Raw genomic sequence first — 6745 nt, 5'->3', positions numbered from 1 at the left:
TATTTTAAAATATTTATTATTTTAATAATATTATCATCAATTTATATTTTTCTTTATATCTTATATAATAAAATCAATACAATTTCCTATATTATATGAAATATCCTCACATTTATTCAAAAAATGTTTTTTTCCTTACTTTTTACATCTATTAAAATAAAAATATGAAAAAAATTAGTAAAATAATTAACTACTCTCTAATTAACCTCCCCTCACTTATTAATATCTCCTACTGATGAAACTTCGGTTCCTTATTTGATATTTTTCTATTAATTCAAATCATCAGGGGACTGATCGCTCTATTCATTACTGCCCTAATATTTCAATTGCCTTCAATAGAATAATTCATATTATCCAAAATATACCTAATCGCTGAATCATACGTAATATTCATATAAATGGAGCTTCTTTTTTCTTTATCTGAATATACTTACTCATCGGACGAAATATCTATTACAACTCTTTTAACTTAACATATACCTGAATATCTGGTGTAACAATTTTCTTATTTACTTTCAATAGCTATAACTTTCCTTGGCTATGTACTCCCTTGATGACAAATATTCTGCAGAGCTACAGTAATTACTAATCTTATATCAACTATCCCGTATATTGGAAGTATATTAGACATATGAATTTGAGGTGGATTTTCAATTAATAATTCTACATTAAACCGATTTTTCTCCTTTCACTTCATTCTATCTTTCATTATTCTTTTATTTATTATATTCCATCTATTCTTTCTACATCTTACAGAATCTTCAAATCTTACGGGAACAAATAGAGATCGTTATAAAGTTCCATTCCACTCCTACTTTACCTTTAAAGATCTATTAGGTTTTAATGTTATATTATCTATTTTTCTTCTTATTATTCTTCAATACCCTTATATATTCAGAGATTCTGATAATTTTACCCCTGCTAATCATTTAGTTACACATATCCATATTCAATCTGAATGATACTTCCTTTTTGCCTATGGTATTCTCCGGTCTATCCCTAATAAACTTTATAATTACCCTTACTATATCAATTTTCATTTTATATACTCTTCACCTCACAAATCTATTTACTCCCATCCTTCATGTATAATTCTATCTAATGAACTAATATTTTGAATAATTATTAATACATTTTTTCTCTTAACTTGAGCAGGCGCCCAATTAATTGAGGATCCATATATCCTTATTAGTCAAATCCTTACTATAACTTATTCCTTATTTTTTACCCTCTTGCCCCTAAACTATAAAATATGAAAATTTATTTATAAATTTCTTATTCTTTATCTTTCCCCCAACTAGTAATTATAAAATAATTACTTAAATCACATTCTTAAACAGCCTTAACTCCCATCTTCCCCTGTTCCCACATTACCTGAACTTAAACTTTTATCCTTACCTTACCATATTCTATTAAACCTCTTTAACTTAATTAACTCTTTAACTATATTATCTATACATAACTTATTACATTATTTATTAGCTATTAACTATTTTATTATTTTTAATTGACAACCAATAATTTCCATTATTATATATTATTCGATTACATTATAAAGAATATGCCACTTAACAACTTATCTTAGAAATTAATCCGTATAATTTACAAGATCTAAATCATTTAAATATATTTAGAATTAATGATCCTGAATAAGTTTATATTTTGAAAACATATTAAAGGAATTTAAATTTTCTATTAATTTATTATTATATACCAATATTATTTTTACTTTTACTAATTATCTTAATTTCACACAACTTCGCATCATATATTTTTATTTATCTATTTTAACTATAGAATAATTTTACGATAATATCATCATATATCAATATCATCATATATCAATATATATATACATATAATATAACCCTAAGCTCTTTACTCCCCTCTCAACATATTTTAATTTTCCCAAATATTTTAATTTACATTATACTACACCCTAACTTTTATCATGTAATACAAATACATCTTAATTTTTAATTTTCCTTATTTCCCAAAATAATCAATCAACCAAAAATGCGAACCACGATATTCAATAATACATAATTAATACACACACACACACACACACACACACACACACAAACACACACATTAAATTAATCTTTTCAATTACTATTTCTAAAATATCGTTATACTATTTTTATTCTTTCTCCTATCCCCTACTTACTAATCCCTTCCCATAAATACAAATATAAACTTGAATATCAAGATAAAAATCATAAAATTTAAAATAAAAGGTAAAATAATCTTTCAACATAAATATATTAAATCTTCATACCGCATTCGTGGTAATACCCCACGTATTAAATTAATTAAAAATGTTATCAAATTAATATACAACCACGATCATTATAATCCAATTAAATTAGTAAATATTCCCACTATTAAATACATAAAAAAAATAATCATATCAGCTATAAAAATCAAAGCAAACACTCCTCTAAAATACTCCACATTAAACCCTGGAACTAACTCTGACTCAACAAAAGCTATCGGCCTACGATACAATCCCGCTGACATTCTTACAAAAAATACAAAAAATAATGGGCTTAATATTAACCCATATCATATATATATATATATACTTGCCATTTCATAAAATCCAAAAAAGAATATCTTTCCCTTAAAATTATCAAAACCAAAAAAATTATAATTAAACTAATCTCATATGATGAAGTTTGTGAAATAGCTTGCACAGCCCCAATTAAAGAATATATAGAATTGGAAAATTATTCTATAAACATAAATATATAACCAATAAACGTCAAAAAAATAATTAAAATAAATAAAGAATAATTTAAATAATAAATATTTGTAATATATCCTTCCGGCCTAGATATGGTTACTAAATGGTAAATTCATCAACTAAACGGAAATTTTGGCCACTTTCTGCTCAGATATGTCCTATAAACAGTAAATCCATCCATTTTCGTCCCAGATATGGCCTCTAAACGGCAAACCCGATCACTTTCGGCTCAGTTATGACATCTAAATGGAAAATCCGTCCATATTCGGCCCTGATATGGTCTCTAAACTGTAAATCCAGCCACTTTCGGCCCAGATATGGCTTTTAAACTGTAAATCAAGCCACTTTTGACTCGGATATGGTCCCTAAACGGAAAATGCCTCTTTCGGTCCTGATATCTAAACGGTAAATCTGGCAACTTTCGACCAAGATATGGTCTCTAAACGGTAAATCCGTCCACTTTCGGACCATATATGGCTTCTGAACGGTAAGTCTGATCACTTTCCGCACAGATATGGCCTCTAAACGGTAAATCTGCCTACTTTGGACCCAGACATGGCACGAAAACGGTCCGACCACTTTCGTCTCAGATATGTCCACTAAACGGCATATTCTGTCACTTTGGCATAGACATGACTTCTAAACGGTAAATGCGGCCACTTTTGGTCCAGATATGGCCTCTAAACGGCAAAATCGGTCACTTTCGGTCTTTATATGACCTCTAAAAGTAAATCAGTCCATTTTCGACCTTTAAATGGTAAATCAGGGTTCTTACGGCCCAGATATGTTCTCTAAACGGTTAATCCGGCCACTTTCGATTCAGATATGGTCTCTGAACGGTAAATCCATCCTTTTTCGTCCCAGATATGCGATCTAAACGGTAAATCCGGCCAATTTCTGACCATATATGGCTTCTAAAATGTAAATCTAGCCACTTTCGGAACAGATATGTTCCTCGAAATGGTAAATCCGGCTACTTTCATACCAGTTATGGACTCTAAATGAAAAATCCGGCTACATTCGGTCCAGATATGTCCATTTAATGGTAAATCCGGCTATTTTCGGATATGGCCACTAAATGGTAAAATCACGCCACTATCGGTTTAGATATGGCCTCTAAATGGTAAATCCCGTCACTATGGTCCAGATGTGACCTCTAAACGTTAAACCTAGCCACTTTCGGCCCAGGTATGGCTTCTAAATGGTAATACCGTCCAATTTCGGCGCATATATAGTATCTAAATGGTACGTCCGTCCAATTTCGGAACAGATACGGCTTCTGTACGGTAAATCCGGCGACTTTCGGCTCAGATATGGCCTCTAACGGTAAATCTGGAAAAATATGGTCTCTAAACGGTAAATCCCGCCACTTTCGGCCCAGATATGGAATCTAAACGGTAAATCCGTCCACTTTCGGCTCAGACATATCGTCTAAACAGTACATTCGGCTACTTTCGTCCTAGATATGGTCTCTAAACGATTAATCCAGCTATTTTACGTAACAGGTATGACCTCTAAACTGTAAACCCGGCCATTTCCGGCCCAGATATGGCTTCTGAACGGCAACTTTCGGTGCAGATATGGCCTCTAAACTGAAAATCCTGTTACTTTCGCTCCAGATATGACCTCTAAACGGCAAATCCGTCCACTTTCGACCTAGATATGCCTTCTCAACGGTAAATCCAGCCACTATCGGTCTAGATATGTCACTTTCACCCCAAATATGACCTCTAAACAGCAATCCCGGCCACTTTCGGTCGAGATATGGTCTCGTAAATCCAAACATTTACGGTCCAGAAACGACATTTAGAAGGTAAATCCGGCCACCGTCGATCAAGATATATCCTCTAAACGATAAATCCGGCCATTAACGGCCATATATGACAGCCAAACGGTAAATCACGTAACATTCGGGCCAGATATGGTCACAAAATTGAAATTACGTTCACTTTCTGCTCAGATACGGCCTCTAAACAGTAAATCCAGCCACATGTGCCCAATTACAGCCTCTAAACTGTAAAGCCGTCCACTTTCGGCCTAAATATGGCCTCTAAACGATAAAATCCGTCTACTTTCGACTCAGAAATATCCTCTAAACGATAAATCCGGCCACTTTCGGCCCAGATATGACCTCTAAACTGGAAATCCGACCACTTTTGTAAGAGGTTCGTCCTCTAAACAGTAAATCCGGCCACTTTCGGCCCAGATTGGGGTTCTAAACGATAAATCCGGCCACTAAACCCAGATATAGCCTCCAAAGGATAAACCCAGCCAGTTTTATCATTTATAACCAAATCTGTGCTGATAGTGGCGGGATTTACCGTTTAGAGCTCGTATCTGGTTCGAAAATGACGAGATTTAGCGTTTAGCGGTCATATATTGACCGAAAGTTGAAGGATTTACCATTGAAGAATTTAGATGCAATATCTGGGTCGAAAGTTGCCGGGTTTTCCATTTAGAGTCCATAACTGAGTCGAAAGTGGATGGATTTTCAGTTTAAAGGTCATATGTGGATTGAATGTGGCCATAATTAGCGTTTGATGGCCATATTTGGGCCAAAAGTTGCCGGGTTTAACGTTTAGAGGCCACATTTGCGCCGAAAGTGGTCGGATATTGACCGACAATGGCCTATTCTGCCGTTTAGAGAACATATCCGAAAGTATTCGGATTTACAGTTAAGAAGCCACATCTGGGCCAAAAGTGAACCAATTTATGTATCCATATCTGGGCTGAATGTTGCCTGATTTTCCATTTAAAGCCCATAATTCGTATGAAAGTTGCCGGATTTAACTTTTGTGGACATATCTGTGCCGAAAGTGGTCGGATTTATCGTTTAGAACCCCAATCTGGGCTGAAAGTGGCCGGATTTACTATTTAGAGGACAAACCTCTCACAAAAGTGGCCGGATTTCCAGTTTAGAGATCATATCTGGGCCAAAAATGGCCGGATTTACCGTTTAGAGGATATTTCTGAGTCGAAAGTAGACGGATTTTATCATTTAGAGGCCATATTTAGGCCGAAAGTGGACGGCTTTACAGTTTAGAGGCTGTAATTGAGCATATGTGGCTGGATTTACTGTTTAGAGGCCGTGTCTGGGCAGAAAGTAGCCGGAATTACTGTTCAGAGACCGTATCTGAGCAGAAAGTGAACGTAATTTCAATTTAGTGGCCATATCTGGCCCGAATGTTACGTGATTTACCGTTTGGCTACCATATATGGGCCGTTAATGGCCGGATTTACAGTGTAGAGGACATATCTGGGTCGAAAGTGGCTGGGTTTACCGTTTAGAGGCCATATGTGGTTTGAAAATGGCCGGGTTTACTGTTTAGATGACATATTAGGTGTACAACTTTGCTTCCGCCGTTTTCCTATAGATGGCTTTAGCGGTAAGTGGTGGTCGAAATAAATAGATCATAGACGTCATATAATAAACTTGGGCATCTGTCAACATAACCCTATAGAAACATTAGTCGATTTGTGTCTGCATCATAAAGTTATTCTCGATTGAACATGTCAGTTTACGAGCCAAATTCTCGTCATTTGCGGGAGATTTTAATTTTTTGCTTCAATATGAAGAAATCTGCGGCTGAGGCTCATCGAATGCTCTCAAATACTTATGGTGAGGCCGCTATTAGTGAAAGAACGTGTCGTGAGTGGTTTCAACACTTCAAGAACAGTGATTTTGACGTCCAAGGTCATGCTCTGTATTTGGTGGGACCAGCTCGGCGTAGTGTATTATGAACTGTTAAAACCGACTGAAACAATCACAGGCGATCGGTATCGAACGCAATTGATGCGTTTGAGCCGAGCATTGAAAGACAAACGGTCACAATACAACGAGAGACACGATAAAGTGATTTTGCAGCATGACAATGCTCGACCCTATGTTGCGAAAGTGGTCAAGACATACTTGGAAATGTTGAAATGGGAAGTCCCACCCGCCGTATTCTCCAGACGCTCCCTCTGACTATTACTTGTTTCGATTAATGACACACA

The 6745-nt window shown here is 35.1% G+C and overlaps 1 pseudogene; it reads left to right on the top strand.

Moving 5' to 3' along the window:
- The first annotated feature begins 164 nt into the window (after positions 1–164).
- LOC108687211 lies at positions 165–1259 on the top strand (annotated as a pseudogene).
- Positions 1260–6745: the final 5486 nt, after the last annotated feature.

The sequence above is a fragment of the Atta colombica genome, unplaced genomic scaffold (genome assembly GCF_001594045.1).
Source record: "Atta colombica isolate Treedump-2 unplaced genomic scaffold, Acol1.0 scaffold201, whole genome shotgun sequence".
NCBI lineage: Eukaryota > Metazoa > Arthropoda > Insecta > Hymenoptera > Formicidae > Atta > Atta colombica.
Note: the sequence above shows the minus strand (reverse complement) of the source record. Positions and strands in the feature narration are given on the sequence as shown.